Here is a 22,203-nt window from a genome sequence, read left to right on the forward strand (position 1 = left end):
GTTTTATCCACACTTTCTAGTCTTTCTGGAGTACACACTCTCCAAAGGAGAATATCTTTGTTATGACCAAAATGACATAGAGAAGTTAGCTACATATGATGGGGAAAACTGGAGATTTTAAATGAAACAAAGACTTTATTAATTCTGTATGTACATACATAGGTTAATTTACATATTGAATTGTTTCTTTAAATTAATGGGTCTTTCAACTATTTTTGGACTATGTTTTAAAAATGTCATCTTCCTTTTAGTAGATATGTCAAGATGGTTTCTACCCCATACTTTCTTATGAATACATACTCACACACTTATGAAGTCAAAGTAAAGTATGGCATAGTCCAGGGGAGAATAATACTAAGTTTGGTCTATAGTGTTAGGTTTACCTAAGGAGAACATTCAACCAATAAATGCTGATGTATTTTGGTTAGAGAACGATCTTTTTAGACATGGCAATATTTGTGTCTCTCAAAGAAAATGAAACATAAAAAGCCAAGTAAAATTTATTTAAATATATGATTTAAATTTACAATAATATAAATTAGATAAAAAATAAGATGAAAGACATCAGAATAACTTGTCTTCTGTGCCACATTGTGATTTAAGTGACTTTTTAAAGCTGTCTCTTTTTAAATAACCATCACAACAATATTTGATAAATCCTACCATATCCTAATTCTCATATGAGGATATTTAAGCATAAAATGATGGCACTACTTTCTCAATGTCACATGCCACAATTCTAACTCCATAAGTAAAGAGAACAAGAAGAAATGGAATATGATATAAGTCTGCAAATAACAATTGAGCACAATTTGAAAATTAAATATACAAGATGAGAAAACTTATTAATACAAACAGAGACTATGAATATTGTGGCATACATAAAGAACTGAGATTCATCTATTAAAACTTCTTGCTTAAAGATTTAAAAATAGAGCTGAAACAATATTCAATATTACAGTTGAGGAAACAAAACTTAAAAGGAATATTCCTAAGTGGAGGATGAGAATAATTTACCATGTACTATATAAAAAATATAACACACACATTTATTTAAAAATGCCAGCCATAACAAAATCTCATGCATTTTTTATCAAGGAGATTAAGATGTTACCTATAAATGGATGGAGACCTTTCTATTGGTTGCAGATTCCCCTTCAGAACTGGGAAAAATTATTTCTCAAAGTTTTCACCAGGATAAAAAAAAAATTCCAAATTAAATGTCATCCACACATTAAAACAGAAATAAACTATTGTTAGATGCTCAAGGATTTAAAAAGCATACCATTCATCTACACATATTCTTAGAGATTTTCTTTTTTTAACTAACCAAATAATAAATCAACATACAGTCCTCAAAAAAAAATTGTATAATTAAGAACTGATTGAAAGTACTTCAATGTGTAATTAAAACTAAATTACTATAAAAATACACTTAACATATGGTCCATGAATCTTACTCCTAGGTATTTACTTAAGAGAAATGAACACACATAGTCACACAAATACCTATAAATGAATTTTCACAGCACTTTTTTTTTCTTAATAAGTCAAAACTGAAAACAATCTAAATATCCAATAACTGATGAATGGATAAATGAATGATAGTCCAGCTATAAATAAATTATATGCAATAATAAACAAAGAAATAAAAACTATTGAGATATACAACATGGACATATATCCAAAGCCCTATAATAATTGAAAAGTTTAGATACAATGTCTCTGTATTTATGTGATATTCTTCAAAAGGTAAACCTATAGGAAAGAACACAAATCAGTGGCAACTGTGGACTTGGGGGTACTTGTGAAGGACATTGGAAGCAAAGAGGAAAAAGGAGTGTATGGAGAGTAATAGAAATATTCTGTATCTTAGTTTTGATTATATTACTCTATGAATCTGTCAAAACTAATTGAATTGTACACTAAGAAATTGTCAATTTTATTGTAAGGAAATTATAAAAATAACTTTTAAAAAGATTTAAAAATACAAAAATCCCTACTCCTCTACTCTGTAGCTCTCGATCTGTGCAAGTCACTAATAACTTTAACCATTGATTTTATCATCTGTCAAATGGGATGATGTTGAAGGGAGAAGTAAATGAAACATATACATCAATATTTGGCACACAGTTTATGCTAGAAAAATTGGTGACTATTAATGTATGTGTAAAGTGATGATGATGATGATGTGTAAAGTGATAATATATGTGTAAAGTGATTTTATATACTTATAATTCCAGGAGACAGTCCAAATACAGGCATGAAAATCTGAATAGACCCTTAAGAAGTCTCTGTATCCTTTTCCCATAATTTTACATGATCTACATAATTTTTCTGGGTGAATGGACACAGTAGGTGATATCAGTTTGAGCCTGGGATAGCCATACTGACATATCTTTCTTGGGAAGACCCAAAATATGGGTTGGGTTGAATGTAAGGATCTAGGAAAGGAAGTGCAAAACTGTTGGTGAACTAATGCTGAGTAGGAGGGAATGCTCATTGTTTAGCATCTAATTATCACCAGTAAAGAGAGGTAGGTGAAAAAGTGTAAAATATGCAAAGATCATAATAAAATTATTGTGGAATTAAAACTTTAAACCCACAATCTCTTAATTCCAAAATAGTTGCATTTTTTTTCTAAAAGTTACTTTATGTTAGGAATTCCATAGGATAATTATTGTCTTAAAAGCAAATATTCACAGCCAGAACACTGGCTGGCCCAAAATATGACTGATAGCTTCTTGATTGATATTCAGTGTATATATTAAATGTAGAAATGTTGTAAATTTTAGACATGATTAAATATTAAAAGGTCATATTCTTTAACAGAAAAAACTATTTTTAATAAAACACAGGGTTTGAAGTCCCTTTAAAGTAAAATGATTTTTTAATATTTGAATATTTGTATATATTATTATAAAATTTTAACTTTTGACATTTTTCCAGATACCTGTTACTTCCCAAGTTTTCCCCATATTAATGAAAGCATTTGCATTCACCTAGGTGCTCTTCCAGAAATCCAAAATTTATCCTCAATAAATCATTCTCCCACTCACAAATATGTTATTGAATCTTATCTATTTTATTTCCAAAAAATATTTTTAAGCATCTAGGTTATAGCCACCATATAGGTTTTATGTGCATACCACTTCTATTCAACATAGTACTGGAAGTCCTAACCACAGCAAATAATAGAAAATAAAAAGAATTAAAAGGCACCTAAATAGAAAAGAAAGTAATAAAATTATCTCTATTTGCAGATGACACAATCTTATATGTAGAAAACATAAGGACTCCACCAAAAACAACAACAACAACAAAAACTGTTAGAACTAATATGCAAATTCAGTAAATTAACAATTCAGCAAAGTCTTAGAGTACAAAATCAATACACACAAAACGGTTGCATTTCAGAGGTGGTTCAGACATAAAGCTGCATCTGAGAAAGACAGGGGTAACCATTACTGGTGCTTACAGAGAGAGCATATCAGAAGCAGCCCTCATCTCTCTGTGAAGCTGGACCAACACAGCCTGTGCAACAAACCATGCTGACAGCCCATACAGGACCCACATTCCCTGCTGTGCTGCTCCATACCAGGGAAAGGATGGCAGAGACTGAGGGGAGAGCTCAGTTGTGAGAGAAAAGAGAGGTTCAGACAAAGAAGCATCTGAATAGGCAGTCATTACTGGCATTACATGAGCAGCACATCAGAAGTAGTCTGGGTCTTGGACACAAGCCAGACTGCCACAGCTAGTGCTCCAACCTGTGCCAAGTGCCCACATCAGTCCCTCTTGCTCCAGTACTGCTGCCCTCTACATTTAGTGTTCCAGTGCTGGGATGGAAGAAAGCACACACTTAAAAGGAACTCAACCAGCTTGACCACAACCTTCAGGGATTTAGCTAATACTTGGGAACAGACCCCACCCCCAATAGGGCAGTGATGGCCACTAAGAAGAGGGAAAGCCCTCTTTCACACCTGGATTCAGCCCTAACTATTTCTCCAACTCCACCTCCTACCAAAATTCCAGCACACCCTGAAGAAAGGTATGGTTTGTACTCATATCAATACCAACTCTCCCACAAAAGTGACTGGGCACACACACACTGTAAGGGATCCTCTCATATAAGGACACCCCTAAGAGACTGCAAAAGGTAATTGTTTTACCTAGTTTCAGGCACAGAGAAAGGAAAATAAGATAACACAGAGAAATTGGCCTTGACTGAACAAGCAAGAGAAAACCCCTGAAGAAATAAATAATGGAACAAAAATATACAAATTGCCAGATAATAAGTTCAAGGCATTAGTAAGAAGAATGCTAATTCAGTTAGGGAAAAGAACAGATGAACACAGTGAGAATTTTAACAAGGAACTAGAAAACATAAAAAGAACCAGTCAGAACTGAAAAATATAATTGAAATGAAAAACAATCTAGAAGGAATTAATAGCAGACTAGGTGATTCAGAAGAATGCATAAGTGATCAAGAAGAAAGAATGAAAATCCCACGATCAGAAAGAAAAACTAAAAACAAATTTAAAGAATAAGAACAGTATAAGAGACCTCTAGGACAACATCAAACATACATACCCATTATAGAAGTCCAAGGAGAAGAGAGAGACAAGGGGTTCAAAAATGTATTTGATAATATTATTGCTAATTTTTTTTTCAAACCTGAAGAAGGAAACAGATATCCAGCTACAGGAAGAACAGAAGATTACAGAGAGACCCACACCAAGACATTATAATTAAAATGGCAAAAGTGAAAGATAAAGAGAGAATTCTAAAGGCAGCAAGAGAAAAAGAGTCATATACAAGGGAACCACCATGAGACTATCAGCTGATTTTTCTGCAGAAACGTTGCAGGCTAGAAGGGAGTGCCATGGTATATTCAAAGTGTTAAAAGGGAAAAACCTGCAATCTAGGATACTTTACATAGTAATATTAACATTTACAGTTGAAGGAGAGAGAACTTCTCAGAGAAACAAAAACTAAAGGAATTTATCAATACTAAGCCAACCCTAAGAGAAATGTTAAAGGGTCTTCTCCAAGTGGAAAAGAAAAGAAAAGACAACAAGAAGTAAAACTCTATAGGAAAGAAAAAACCCTACTAGTAAGGGCTGAATGTCAACTACTTAAATAAGCTAGTACAAAGACTTAAAGTCAAAAATTGTAAAATCACCTAAAGTAATCAGTAAAGAAATAAACATGATGTAAAATATGACATCAAAAACACAAAATGTGGATGAGGGGAGAACTACAAAGACAATTAGAAAACAAGCAATAAAATGGCAGTAAGTACATACCTATCAATCATTCTTTAAATATTAATGGACTAAATGCTCCAACCAAATGCATAAAGGTGGCTGATGGAATTAGAAAAAAAAAAGACCCCACTATATGCTGCTTACAAGAGCTTCACTTCAGAGCTAAAGACACACACAGACTGAAAGTGAGGGTGATGGATTAAGATATTTAATAGAAATGGAAATAACAAGAAAGCAGAGGTAGCAAAATAAATTTTAAATCAGAGTCTATAGCAAAAGAAAAAGGAGGACATTATAAAGGGATTGATACAAGAAGATACTCCTTAGTATATACACACCCAATACAGGAACACATAAATCTGCAAATCAAATATTAACAGACATAGAGGGAAAAATTGACAATGATACAATAATAGTAGGGAACTTTAACACCGCACTTGCATCAAAGGACAGATCATCCAAACAGAAAACCAATAAGGCAACAGTTGTCTTAAATGACACAGTAGACCAGTTGCACATAGTAGGTATCAACAGGACATTCCATTCAGAGTCAGCAGAATGCACACTTTTCAAGTGCACATAGAATGTTCTCCAAGATAGATCACAGGGTAGGCCACAAAAGAAGTCTTAACAAATTTAAGACGTTAGAAATTATATCAAGCATTTTTTTTTGTAACCAAAACAGTATGAAACTAGAAATCAATTATAGGATGAAAAATGGGGAAAGCACAAACAAATGGAGACTAAACAGCAAGCTATAATAAAACCAATAGATCAATGAAGAAGTCAAACAGGAAATCAGAAAATACCTCAAGACAAGTGAAAATAGAAACACAACATCCAAAATCTATGGGATACAACAAAAGCAGTTCTAAGAAGGAAGTTTATAGTGATACAGGTCTACCTCAAGGAACAAGAAAAATCTCAAATAACCAACCTACCATCTAAAGGAATTAGAAAAAGAGAATCAAAGCTCAAAGTCAGTAGAAGGAAGGAAATAATAAAGATCAAAGAGGCAATTTTAAAAATAGAGACAAAAAAATAGGAAAATCAATGAAACCAAGAGCTTTTTTTCCTTTTTGAAAAAATAAACAAAATGATAAACTTTCAACCAGGTTTACCTAGAATAGAGAGAACCCAAATGAGCAAATTAAGAAATGAAAGAGGAAAAATAACAAGTGACAAAAAAAAAATCATGAGAAAGGAAATGGATAAATTTCTAGAAACATATAATCTGCCAAGACTGAATCAGGAAAGAATACACAATCTGAACAGACTAATCACTAGTAGTGAAATTGAATTTGTTAAAAAAAAAAAAATCCAGCAAACAAAAGTGTGAGACCAGATGGCTTCACAGGAGAATTCTACCAAACATATAGAGAAGAGCTAATACCTATCTTTCTTAAAATATTCCAAAAAACTGAAAAGAACATTCCCAAATTCATTGTAAAAGACCACCATTTGGTATCATTACCCTGATATCAAAACCAGACAAAGACACTACAAGAAAAAAAAAAGAAAGAAAATTACAGGCAAATATCTCTGATAAATACAGATTAAAAAATCCTCAACAAAATATTAGCAAACCAAATTTAACAATATATAAAAAATATCATGCACCATAATAAAATGGGATTTATTCTAGTGATGCAATGATGGTTGAATATTCACAGATCAATCAATGTGATACACCACATTAACAAAAGGAAGGCTAACAATCACATGATAATCTCAATGGATGCAGAAAAAACATTTGACAAAATTCAACATCCATTCATGATAAAAACTTTCATCATAGGTTGTATATACTAAGAGATACAAACTACTAAAAATATTGAATTACTATGTTTTACACCTGAAGCTAATACAATATCATAAATCAACTATACTTCAATTTAAAAAATATAACAGGAAAAATTCATGAGAAGTAATATCCATATTGAAAAAAATCCTTGTGTTCCAGAGAAATCAATGTACAAAGGCACAGACAAGGATGTAACCTGGAAACAGTTAATTCATAAGCATACGAAAAAACTTTCACAAGTATATAAGTGGAGGAAACAGATTACCTAAGCTAACAAAAAAACAAACAAGAGCTGACCAGTTGTGGCTTTTACTCTGGAAGCTTAAATTTGGAAAATAATGCAGTATCATACAGAGTTTGAGAACAAAAGATTTCAATTTACTGTTATCATAACCAGCCTAGTCACCTTTAACTTGTGAAATATCAAAAAGACATCTCAGATATACATGGACTCAGAAATATGTGCCCTCCTTGAAAACAATTATTGAAAGAAAAGCCTAAGAATGGAGAACTAGAAAAGGATTGTCCTTAGGTCTGAAACCAGTTAAAATAGGGATATGTCCAAATCAGTGCTTAGCAAATGCTTTTTAGTCATAAAATTCTTTATCTAGAGGAACTCGTTCTTGAAAACCCAAAATATAAGAGAGCTACAATTGTCATTTTCTAGTTAAAGAGGTATAAAGAACCAAGAGATCCACCCACTGGCAACCTCTGGGCTACCTTTTCAAACCTGAGGACTCAATGGAATAAAATTTGAAAACAACTTCTCAAAAAAAAATTATTGTAAATTTGCCTATACAACTAAATGCAGATGTCAGAAGTAATTGTCAAAGGAGATTTATAATGGATAAATACATTTGAGAATTAAAAAATGTCAGTTGTGTTTCTGTACACTAACAAAAAATACTCCCATTTACAATAGCACCAAAAAGAATAAAACACTTAGGAATAAAGCTATCCAAGGAGTTGAAAGATTTGTATTATTGAAATTATTAAAAAATTGATGAAAGAAATTAAAACAGACACAAATAAATGGGAAGACACTCCATGTTCAGAGTTGAAAGAATTAACATTGTTCAAACATCAATTCTACCTAAAGGACTTTGCCTGATTATAATGTGTAAATATAGTTTCATCAATGCTAACAAATGTACTACTCTGGTGAATAATGTTGATAACGGTGGAGACTATGTTTGTGTGGTGAAAGGGGATAAATGGGAAATCCCCCCAATATTTCTGTGAACCTAAAACTGCTATAAAAAATTCTTTAAAAAAGAAGTTTCCATGGAGCCACAACAGCCCCAAATAGGCAAAGCAATTTTGTGCAAAAATAAAGCTGGAAAATTGCATTTCTTGGTTGCAAAATATATTATAAAGCTACAGTAATCATAACAGTATGATACTGCCATAAAAACAGACATATAGTCCAATGGAACAAAATAGAAAGCCCAAGAATAAACCCACTGATATGCTGTCAACTGATCTTTGACAAGGAAGCCAAGATACACAAAGGGGAAAAGATAGTTTGCTATCTTTCCTAATATAATATTAGGAAAACAGATTATCCACATGCAAAATAATGAAATTGGACCCTTATTTTTTACTATCCATAAAAGTAAACTCAGAATGAAATAGAGACTTATATGTAAGACTTAAAACCATAGAAGTCCTAGAAGAAAACACAGTAAAAATTTCTTGACATTGGCCTTAGCAATGATTTATTGGATATAACACCAAAGGCACAGGCAAGAAAAGCAAAATGAACAAGTGAGATTGCATCAAACTGACAGCTTTCATGAAGCAAAGGAAATAATCAATAAAATGAAATTTCAACCTACAGTTAGGGATAAAAATTTTTAACACTTTCTATTTACTCATTTGTTTCAAGTGTTTTTAACTGCCTATTAAATCATTTTTATCATAGATGATTAAAATATTTTTCAGATAATTCTAACAACTCATTTATCTTCATTTTGGCATATACTGACTGTTTTTTTTTTTATTCTTTTGGATATCTTCATGGTTTTTTGTATAATTAATGATTTTCAATTGAGACCTGTACATTTTCAGGTTACGTTATTAATTTCTGGATTTTATTTAAACGTTCTATTTTAGTTGACTTTCTTTGACACAACGTCAGCAGGGGAAGGATGTTGTTTCATTAGTTCCAAGAAGAGGTAGAAGTCCAGTGTGGTAAAAAGAATAATGCCCACTCCTCCAGGAAGCCCATGTCCTAAAACCTGGAACATCTAAATATGTTCTATTACATGGCAAGGGGTGATTAAGATTGATTAAGATTGCAGATAACATTAAGTTTGCTAATAGACAATGAGATGCAGAGATTATACTAAATGGGCCCAGTATAATCACAAGGATACTTGTAAATATAAGAAGGAGGCAAAAGTGTCAGTACCAATGATTGATAGATGCTATATTTCTGAAATTAAAGATGGATGAAGATTCCACGAATGAAGAAATGCAAGAACCTCTAGACACTGGAGAAGGCATAGAAACATATTCTCCCACAGAGATTCCAGAAGGAATTCCGTCCTGACAACATCTTAATTTTAGCCCAGCAAGATTCTTTTCATCTTCTGAATTCCAGAATTGTAGCTAATAAATGTACTTGTTTTAAGTCACGTCTGTAGGAATTTGTTACATCAGCCATAGGAAACTTATATTTTTCTAAATTGCCTCTTTACCGGTTCCTTACAGAGAGTGGAATTTTGTTGAATCTTCTTTTCTTGTGGCTATTAATATTCCCAAATGCCAGCTTCTCTAGCTCCAAGTCTGGAGTATATGAGGCAAAAATAAGACCACTGAACTCTATACTGTGTCATTCTTTATGTCCTGGTATCCCCAGCCAGGCTGTTCTCACCACCTTTAAGAGTCTTCTTATGTTTGTTTTACATATAATATCAACAGTTTATAGTTGAAAATGTTGGCAGTAATAGAGAAAAGTATATCTACTCCTTCTTTCTAGAAGCAGAAGCCATCCTACAATTAACTATTAATAGTTAACTACTCAAAGGTCAGTAGGTTTCAATCCTGACTACAAATTTTGTCATAATATTACCAACATTTGAGTATAAAATTTTAAATGAGAGAATGTTTTCAAGAAACCATTAGGGAGAAAAGAGAAGTCTACAAAATATAAAAAAAAAAATTAAATTTTACCAAAATGTAATTCTAAATATAAAGAAACATAGTAAAACATACTCAAGATAGGTAGATAAAATTAATTAAGTAGGGAGAGGTGGAAAAACATAGCATCATAATGAGAGTTCTTAACATAATTCTCTTGATTATCAAAGATGAAGCCAACAAAAACTCTAATTATAAAAAAGTATTGAGTAATATGGTTAGTAAAATCCAATAAGTAGACCTATACAGAGTTTTGTATTCAACTACTAGAGAATATACATATTTCTCAAGCATACATTGGACACTATAAAATTTGATCACAGTAGTAGGCCTTAGTACAATTATTAGTAAATTAAAAAATAATTATTATGTTGAACATACCATACATGGCTTGATGAAAATGCAATCCAACTGAAGTTAAAAAGAGAAAACATTTTTTTAAATCCCCATTTATTTGGAAATTAAGTAATACAATGTTATATGTCTATGAATCAAAAATAAATCATAATAGAATTTTTTCAAATATTTAAAACCAAAGAAGATAAAAACATTGCATATAAAACTTGTAGGATGAAGCCAAATCAACATTTTGAGGTAAGTTTATTGCCTTAAATGTTTACTTTAGAAAGAAAGCCTAAATATTAATTATTTACAATTTAGAAAGTTGAAGAACAACACAAAAATTCATGTATAATAAGAATAAGACAGAAAAGAACTGAGATCATTTTTTTATTTTGGCAGCACCCTGCCAGAACTGAGGCTATTTAAATATTAAATTATTTAATTTATATTATTAAATTAAATTAATATTAAATTATTATAATAACTGAGGTTATTTAAATATTAATTTAAATAACTGGTAATATGCTTCTTAAAGAAATGCCAAGTTCAAATTGCTTTACAGGTGAATTCTGCCACGCATTATATATTTAAGCACATATTCTAACCTTATTGAAAATCGTTTGGGAAATATACTATGGATGAATACTCCAAAATAGTTTACATAAGGCTATTATTAGCTGTATTTCCAAAACACATAAAAACTGAAAGAGAAGGAATATTACAATCACATTTCTCTGTAGATGAATTCCAAATAAAATAATAGTCAGCTAATCTGAGTGTATTAAAGAGAAAACCCTTCATGAAAAATTTGAGACTAATTCAGGAATATAAGGACTATTTACTGCTGGAAAATTCAGATTTTTCACTGCATTCAAAAAGGATATGACCTATGCATGCTTTCCCACCTAAAAAAATCATATCTCCCAGGCTGCTAAAGAATATTATGATGATCCTCCATCACAATTTTTATTCTTTTCTTTCTTATTATTTTGTGTTCTGAATTACATAAATTGACTATCCATAATCCTTGTTTTATAACATACATCATAACTTTTCCATGAATGGCCTTGTTTTATCCCTGTGCTGCAATCAATGAAAATTTTGTGGTAGGATTTCATTTACACACACACAAACACACACATCTGCATATAGATTTATCATTTAAATGGTGTTTATTTTTCTTAGTTTCAAGCTTTTTATTCTCTCTGGTTCTTACCATCCATCAACCTTTATTGCCAGAAGAGTTCTCAGGACTCCACAGTTCTGGGAGAGGGAGGCACAAAGTCTTTTTTGGGAGAACTGCCTATCTATCCTCCCTCACTGCAGATGATAGAAACACAGTGTCAGGGTAGGATGGCAGATTCAGCTAGTATTTCTTTTTGAGAACAGGTGGCATGAAACAATCCCCCACGTAGTGATAGCATCAGGTAAACTGCAGACTTTTAGAGTGCTGTTAGGGGGGATGAGCAAGTCTGGCTGGATCCTTTCAGAATTTCCCTTCTCTACTTCCTATTCTGAGGAATGTTAATGCTTCCATTGGGCACAGTGAGTCCACTCAGGGCACAAGATGCTGTGGAATGGCTCCCAGGATGGCATCCATGACTAGATTACACAGCATTCTTCTGCGCTTTGCCTTAGTTTTTGACTTTGTTAAATTACTGTGAGACAATGCAAAATAGCCATTATAAGTTATTCTTGGAATCTAGTTAGTAATCTAGCATTCACTGTTGGCATTTTAACTTTTTATTATGACTAAATAACTATTCATATTAAAGGTTTGTGAGAAGTTTTGCCATCTTTTCCCAGCCAGATAGCTTTTTAAATTGAAAATAATAATGAAATATTTGAAATTACAAAGATGTTAATGAGGTTACCTGAGTTAGCTTTGGTCACAAACCACTACTGTGAGCATATTGAGGTTAGACAGCATGAACTCACTGAAATTACAGCCAGGATACTGCTAGGACTTAATTCAACTTGTTTAGCTAATCTTGGGAATAGGAGTAGGCTGATTATGTGATAAGAATTAATGAATGCTCAAAATTGGTGCACAGAAAATTTTGAAGATGTAGCAATGTTGAATTAGGTCATAATAGGGTATAAATACAAAGAAAAGAAAGTGACATCAGAAGGCTAATATAAATTAAGACATGAAGATAAAGCAAACTGAGTAAAAGTAAAGGAGTGAGATGCACTATGATAGAGAAAGCATATGTAGATTTAGCTATGAATCAGATACCAAAGCCAAGTAACAAATTATTTGAAAATGAATTATGGAGTTCAGGCAAAAACAAAAAGTATATGGTGAATAAATACTACAAAATGATGATGTGACCTACAGAAGAGGAAAGAATGTTTAATCATTCATTTATTCAAAAAATATAAATTGCACTTCAGCAACACACAATACAGTAGGTACAGATGAATGAATGAGTCCTGCTTTCCTGATTAGGACACTAAATGAGAAAAAGAAACAATTACACATACATGTAGTAATAATAAGAATAGGGTGTGTGAGACTCTATAAAGGAAAGGATATTTTTGTATGAGTAGAGTAGGATAAATTTTCCTAAAGAGGTGATATGTAAGCAGGATAAGATAAGGAGAATAAATCAGTCATAACAGCACTTCAGGCAGAAGGTAAAAGCATCTGGAAAGAGTATAAATTCTTTAAAACTACTGTATATGGAGGTTATTAAAAGAAGGGAGAGAGTTAGACAATGTGAAATTGGTGAGTTAGGCAGGATTCAGCTCATTTAGTGCTTTGTAGTTCACTTGAAGAAAACAGGATTTTGTCCCATGTGCAACAATAACCCTTGAAAAAATGCAATCAGTGAGTGGCATACAGAGTTTAACACATTAGAGAAAAACTCCTGGTTGCTGTGTGAAGAAAACAGAAAAGACAGATCAAAGTGAGGAGACAAATTAGAAAGTTGTTGCATTAATCTCCACTCTATGAAGAAATAGTGAAATAGACTGAGGTAATGACATTGGTGGTATAGTAAAGATATGACTAGGATTAAGATATATTTACAAATAAAATCAACACAATTTGCTTATGGACTAGGCTATAGAGGATATAACAAAGCAATGTTAAAAACAACTTGAAGGGTTTGCCTTGAACAGTATGTATACTAAGTGAAAGAAGTTAGGCAAATAGTAAAAAAGGGCACAATAAAATTTCAAAAATGTTGCATTTGAGACACAAAGTTGGAAAAGTTCAGATTTCACATGGTACTGTATGTGTCAGCTCAGAGGAGATACCTGCATTGAATTTCAAATGATAATTAACACATTAACAAAATTCCAAAGCTTATAATGATAAAAGAAGTCTTAGAAAATTCCTAGAGTTCAGTAATCATTTCAAAGGAACCAGGGCAAAAGAATCTTTTTAAATTAGAAATTAGAAGGAGAAACAGCAGCTAGAGGGAAATAAGCAAACAAAAATAATATGGTGTCAAGAAAGTTATTTGGCAAATGGAAACAGTGATATTAACATTGTGGGTCAAATTATAGGAGCTAATTTGAGCCTGAATCAGTTGAAGAGTAAATGTAAACTGATGTGCTTTAGGCAAAACATCTTTAATGTACTAGCTACAAGGGAATGAGGTCTTTAACCAAAAAAAAAAAAAAGCCACAGAAAATAACAAATAAAATACAAACCCTCTGTAGGGTTTTACTATAACATATTTGTGTGTTTGTGAAAACATTACACTAGAACAGGGAAAATTTGAATATGTAAGAGAGACAGAAAGAGAAGGTAAAGTACAGTCTATGTTAGGGTAACAGTAAATGATGAGTTGGTAAGTGAAAATTAGACAAGAAATGAATCATTCATCTTTTTCTTTTTCTTTTTTTTTTATGCGGTACGCAGGCCTCTCACTGTTGTGGCCTCTCCCGTTGTGGAGCACAGGCTCTGGATGCGCAGGCTCAGCGGCCATGTCTCACGGGCCCAGCCACTCCACGGCATGTGGGATCTTCCCGGACCAGGGCACGAACCCATGTCCCCTGCATCGGCAGGCGGACTCTCAACCACTGCGCCACCAGGGAAGCCCAAATCATTCATCTATACTCAGTCCTGGGAAAAGAGTATCAATTGCTGAAGAATGCAGTTTTACTCCTCAATTGTCTTTGAGGAGAAAATTGCAGATGATACAGGGATTTTAAGAACTGTACTTTAAGTTGAACTTGGATATCATGGAACAAAATAAGAGTTTTCATAAAATTAGTAGCTTTTATAAAAGTATACTTCTTGTGCCTTATGCTACAGTTTATTATCATTTAATATAATAAATTTATTAAATAAAATAATGATTAAAATCCATAAAAATACAAGGTTCCCAATTGTGGCAAGAATTTAAACAATACATATATATGTGTATATATATACGCATACACTGTATATATATATATATATATATATATATATATATATATACATAGTCAATCTGAGACACATTGATCACAAAATAACAAAATTTAGTATTTTGAAAGTAATATTTACAAATATCAAATTTTCTAAACATTTCTAATAAAAATAATAATAAACAGTTATCAAAAAGCCTATTTTCTGAATACTGAGGAGATAGTTTAATATTGAAATAATTTTTTTAGAAGACAGATTAAATATAAAAAATACTTTATGTACTGTTAAACATATTTTAGAATCTTGAAAAATTCCTGCCTTTTAATATGTTGGAGAGAGTATTAAAGAGAACAGATGGATATTATTTATGAAAGTTTGAGAGGCTTATAAAATGTGATTTATTGTAAATAATTCATGATGCACTTTGCATTACTAAAAAATATGTTTTTTTTTCAAATTTACTCTTTGGATATAAATAGCCATGCATGGTAGTCAAACTTTAAGAGATAATTTAATATTTTGTGCAGTTTTTTGCATCTGTTTGTCTCTGCATAAACAAAACATGTAAAATTTCTCCAGAAATTTTTCATATATTTTCTGTTATGGTTCCAAAAAAATGATAATAATCTCTTCAAAGTTTATAGGAATTTAATTTTACTTAGAAATTATTTTATTTTATTATAGAATCAGTTTTGTTGCTTTTGGTAAATTTGTGACTAAATGGAATAAGGCAATGAAAAAAAAAGATAATCAGGTAAATATTAAAATCAACCAATTCAAATAGGCGATGTTATGATAAATAACTCTCCTTTCAGATCTACATAGACAGTAACACAGACAGAGGATAGAGAGGTGAGTCCAGAAAATTAAAGCTAAGAAATACTGCAATTGAAAAAATATATACGTAATTAAGGAACAAGATAATTCAAGAGTGATAATATAAACATTTTTTAACTTTAAAATTGTGTCTTGGAGGTGAAAATATCATGGCCTTTTTTTGAGATAATTTCTATAATGAAAGAACTTTAAAGAAGGACACAATCAGACTGCTGGTTCCCATTGTGTATTATTCTGGATAGCTAAGGTTATGTTGAGGCTTAAAAACAAACAACAGTAACAACAAAACTATATAGTAATTTCATATTATAACAAAGTTTTGTTTCTATGTTTTGTTACTATGCAAAGTCAACTGTGACTCCAAACAATTTTCAGGCAGTTCAAAGACACCTGCTTGTGTTTCTACCCTTTTACTAAGAGGCATCTTACATGATTATTCCAGGAGAGAAGGAAAGTCTCACATAGGAAATCAGATCCTTGGCTTGGAAGTTGTTTACATTCACAACCAATTAGCAAGAATTTGTCATGCAGCCCCACCCAGCTGCAAGGGGACTGAGAAATGTACTTTTCTATGTATCCACAAGAGAAAGAGAATCAGATATTGTAAACCACAGAATTCCTTTAACAACCTAAAACATATGGATATGGATATGATGGTTTTCTCTGTATATTCAGTCTCTCTGGGAGTATCATGCTATATTGCAACTACTAGCATTTATAATTTTTTTCTTAACCTGTCCTGAAAAATCTTACTATGATAATAATGATCTTTAATGTAAAGATCCATTTCTCAACACTGACCCCACCCTAGAAAAATCAGGAATTCAAACATCATGTATAAACTTTAAAGTTGTGTGATCATTACATGAAAAGTTGCATCCTTTCACTCGCTATCACAAAGTTGAAATTGCATATTTGTCATTTCTATCATTGGATGTGTTGTTTGAACATCCTGATACTGATTACTGAGCACACTACTCCCTCTAGAGCTTGATCTTCTAGAGTTTCTTTTCCCATTCTTTCCCATCTATCCATCTCTCTTTTATCCACATTCAAATTTCTTTCAAATTATGTCTCAGAATCACTTTTGTATATGCAAAATTAGTACTACGGATGAGAATGTATGGACTGCTCTGAAATTGAGGGTATTTTTTCTTCTCTTTAAAAATCATCTCACTTCCTTAGAAATCAGTTCTAGGCAACACTGTGTTAGTGTTGGGTAGTTTAAGTTTGTACCTAAATAAAATATTCTTTAAGCAGATCCTGGCATAAAACTATAAAATTTATGTTAGTTATTATTGTTGTTACAAACAAATAGCATTCCATATGCTTTTACTCTTATTCAACCCTTTATCACATGTAAAATTTTGTCAAAATTAAATTGTATTTTTTCTCAAATTTTATTGAGATTTTTATAGTTTATATTTTAAGAGTTTTCAACATCTTATTGTTTCATACTTATGTTAGCACCACTTATTTAGACTTTTTGTAAATGATACCAAATTCATTGATATTCTATGTTTATTTTACAAATATTTTTCCCATTATTGTCAATTCATATCCTGTAGTCTCTAATTTTTTCCTAAAAGGATTATAGAAATAGCATACTTTCTGACTCCTTGTGTGTCAGTGAATGCCCTTTTCTCGTCTTCCCTGAACAGGTCATAACCTGTCACAGAGGGCATGCAAACATTTTCTTCACATAATGCTGATAATCAGCTCTTATCTTCTGGCATTGTGTTGAACAATCTAATGTCAACCTCACCATTTCTTCATTTTTTTTTTTTTTTTTACCATTTCTTCATTTTGATTGTAGGGTTTCTTCTTTCTCTTTTTTTTAAAGCACCAGTATCTAATTACAAATTTGTCTTCATCGATATTACCTATCATTGTCAACTCATTTGATCTCTTTACTAAAATCTTTGTTCAGATAGAGAACTTTTAATTTAAAACAATGTCCATATTTCCTTGTTCATGCTAATTATTGTTTGGTTACCTCTCCTAACACACTCCTTACCTATTCACTTTTTTCACACATTTTGTTTTTTACTCAGACACTTCAAACACATTCTTGCCTAAAGGTCTTACATTTACTTTTGCTTTTGTCTGTAACACTCCTCTATTTGATAGTCACATGCCCAGTTTCTATCAGTTTCTGCTCCAGTGTCACTTTCAGATAACACAGATACTTTCACAAAACTAGAAGATCAACATTCATTTACACAAATATTCACACTCCCAATACTCTTTATAACCTTGCCTTTCTTAATTTCACAGAACTTCTCATATAACGCTCCTGTTATGTGTTTATTTTAATTTTTTGTGTAATTATTCCTGCCATTGCATACACAAGATGAGCTCCTTAAGACTACGTTCATCATTTTTTTTTCTTCTCAAGTTTATCATGCTATCTCCAACTCTGAGAGAGGTTTCTGGAATATATAAATACTTTTAGATGATAAATGAACTGATGAATGGATGTATTAATGAACAACAGATGGGTGAATGAATTATTTCCTCACTTTACACCTGACAGAATACAAATTACGCAAGTGTAGGATCTCATCATTTTTCTTCATATTTGTTCATTTTACCATCATTAAAAAATGTATTTTGGGACTTTCCTGGTAGTCCAGTGGCTGGGACTCTGTGCTCCCAGTGCAGGGGACCTGGGTTCGATCCCTGGTCAGGGAACTGGATCCTACATGCTGCAACAAAGATCCCAAGTGCCACAACTGAGACCTGACGTAGCCAAAAATAAATATTTTTTAATGTATATTTTTCCTTTGGTTATGGAAAATAGCTCCACCTGGCCCTTCTCATTACTTTGTGTGTGTGTGTGTGTGTGGTACACGAGCCTCTCACTGTTGTGGCCTTTCCCATTGTGGAGCACAGGCTCTGGACACACAGGTTCAGTGGTCATAGCTCATGGGCCCAGCTGCTCCGTGTCATGTGGGATCTTCCCGGACCAGGGCACGAACCCACGTCCCCTGCATCAGCAGGCAGACTCTCAACCACTGTGCCACCAAGGAAGCCCTCTCATTAATTTTTATTCTCCAATTTGCTGCTGATTTATGCTAATGCATTTTCATATTTGTCTGTATGTTTTTTATCTATAAGGAATCTATCCATAACTCAAGTTATTGATTATGTAGCCTTATACTTTTACTGTGTTAATGCAATGTCTCCTTGAGCAAAGTTGAAAATATGAATTAAAGTGAGATTACAAATGAATTCAAGTGGTAGAGTAAAACCTGATATAATGGATCAATCATTGCTAAAACTTTGGACTTTGTGTTTATGCTCTTTTAGAGGCCCCATCATTACTTTATTCAATAAATCTTTATCTTACAAGAATATCCTCACAAAGAATCACCATTTACTTAGTGCATCACCAAAGTTAATTTGAAAAGTCACAGAGACCACAATGGTCTAATTTCCATTAACTCCAGCACCAGAAATTTTTCTAATCAAATTAGAAAAATTTGATTTGTCTTTTTAATTAAATTTAATGCTAACTGTTAATTTGACTAACTGTTCCACAGTATACAGTAGTCTCCAATCTATGAATTTCTAAATTCAGTAATTTTGTGAGATTTTATCAAGTATTAAAATAGACTTTTCCTTTTTATATGGTACATCATTAGCTGGTTTGAAATTTCCTGTCTCTGATCTTTCCAGTTTTGTCAAATTGACAAAATGGCCAGATTTTAAATAGAATAAGAATGTAAAATTTTTGTAATAAGAGAAGAAATTTAATATTTACCACATGTCCAGAACATAATAGGTCAAACTTTTAAAGTAGTGATCATAGATAAAAGAGAAAAATTTTAACAATTATAACAGCTAATATGTACTGGTCCGTAAATAAGTTACAACTTTTATATGTAAAACAAAATTCACGTTTATTTTTTTCATTAAATACTTATGATAATTCCATGGAGAGTGTTTTTTCGTTTGTTTGTTTTTGTTTTTGTTTTTTACCTTACAAAAGAGGGTAGTTAGGGTCATGAAATGTAAATAATGGGCACAAAGCACAAAGTAATGATTTTGTATCTGGCAACACCATATTTTGAATTCAGATCTGTCTCCACATAGAACCCATGTTTTATTTACTTCCACTTACCCAATTTTATCTACTATACTGCTCCATATAATCATTCATTTCTTTTACATGAGCAACAATTGTTTCAATATTGATGATATAAAATCTTACTTTTAATGTGAATGTCTTTTTTTTAATCACTTTTTTTTTTACATCTTTATTGGAGTATAATTGCTTTACAATGGTGTGTTAGTTTCTGCTTCATAACAAAGTGAATCAGTTATACATAAACATATGTTCCCATATCTCTTCCCAATAGAGTCTACGTCCCTCCCACCCTCCCTATCCCACCCCTCCAGGCAGTCACAAAGCACCGAGCTGATCTCCCTGTGCTATGTGGCTGCTTCCCACTAGCTATCTACCTTATGTTTGTTAGTGTATATATGTCCATGCCTCTCTCTCGCTTTGTCACAGCTTATGCTTCCCACTCCCCATATCCTCAAGTCCATTCTCTAGTAGGTCTGTGTCTTTATTCCTGTCTTACCCCTAGGTTCTTCATGACATTTTTTTGGTGAAAGTCTTCTTTTCTCTTATTTGAGAGAAAAAATATAGAGGGAAAAAGGTAGTTCCAAAAAAAGAAATTCAGGTTCTCAAATACTATGAAGGACTACTCAGGAAATGCAAACTAGGATAATTTTTCAATTGTTTTTCATATAAATAACAATAATAACAGCAATAATAATAATGATTTTTTCATTTCTTGAGAATTTATTGTCATATATTAATCACTTATTCTAGTATATCTCCCTTTCAGCATTTAGTATACCCTTACAAGAAATTTAATATTTTATAGATTAAGAAACTCAGACACAAATGTGTGAGAGTTTGTGTGTGTGAGTATTTACATTCACACATTCCCTTTTTCTTACTTATGGAATATACCAAGTTTTCTGCTTCTTAACCTGAATGGTACAAATGAGTTTATATATCTGTGTCAGCACTTTGGTGTACTATGAACAGTCCAGCAGTTTGTGGACTAACAAATTTTGACCAATGTTTTCTGTTTGTTTTGGCTACAACTAAGAATACATTCTGACATAGGTACATCAGGGATAACTCTGCATTAACCAGATTGTATAAAGTGATAAACAGTGTAATAAAACTATAAAACTCATATCTAGGATCAACGAAATAATGTATGTTACATAGGACATAGAAAATTTTGTCTGACAATATATCAGAAATTACAGGCAGAGCAGTAAAAAATTCTAGGGCATAGTTGCACAAAGCTGAAGTGCATTTAAACTAACCATGAATGCTTTAAAAAGTTTATGAAAAATCATGTTACTCTCATAATGATTATTACATGTACAGGTTGTTTTTAATATCATGCTGCACTGTTATACTCTATTTATGAATGTTTTGTTAGTTTAAAGTATCCTGCAAAGTTTTTAACATTCAAAGTGGTCAAAGATGATAAAGACGCTAAAATTTGTCATGGTATATAATCTACAATATTCCTGATTATCTTTGAAGGGGTTTCAACAACATCTTAGATGGACAAGAAACTGTCTTAATCCAGTGGTTTATAAATTAACTTTTAATATTTTTAAATTTGTGTATTTTTCTTCAAAACATTGACTTTGCCAAGAACAGTTACCCTCCAATATCTTGATTTTCAAACTCATATTCCTCACAGAAGACATAAGTAGTTTTCTTATCAATATAGAATGATGACAAAAAAATTAATCAAGTCAATAAAGCATTAAGTAATAGTTATTACCAAATGATTGAGATAGTCCAATCCCCAGAGACCAGTCATATTTGAAAACACTTGTTATAGCATTCACTTTCTCTTTCCAACTTAGGAGCCAATGCTTAAACCCCTCCTCATCGTCTCATTTGTTAGACTTTTATTTTGGATTCAACCCTGAGTAATCTATTGTCAAACAAATGGAATATTCAGAAAAAAATATTTTGCAGATATGTTAATAAGTGGAAATAGGTAATGTTCTTTAAAAATCATAGTTTATTAATCACCTGGAATTTATTCAAGTCCTTTATACATCTGACAACAAAATTAGAGTTGTTCATAGTATTTTTTTCTCTGAAAAATATGATATGTGCCTTTATAATAATTATTGTTGGTAGTTCTAGTCATCTGAAATTAATATAATTTCATGTATTAGTTTCCTAAAAGTTACATCTCTAAAATTAGAAATTATTTCTTTCATGAAGAAAGTGAATTTCAACAACATAATTTAACATTTTGAAATATAAAATATTAAATAATTTGGTATTATATTGGAGAAAACAGCTGACATTTGGGTAGATGTTATAATATGAGCAGTTTAATGTATCAGTTGAAATCTCAGGATTTGAATTCAAACAGATCTTG

The sequence above is a fragment of the Stenella coeruleoalba genome, assembly GCF_951394435.1.
Source record: "Stenella coeruleoalba genome assembly, chromosome: 18".
Classification (NCBI taxonomy): Eukaryota; Metazoa; Chordata; class Mammalia; order Artiodactyla; family Delphinidae; genus Stenella; species Stenella coeruleoalba.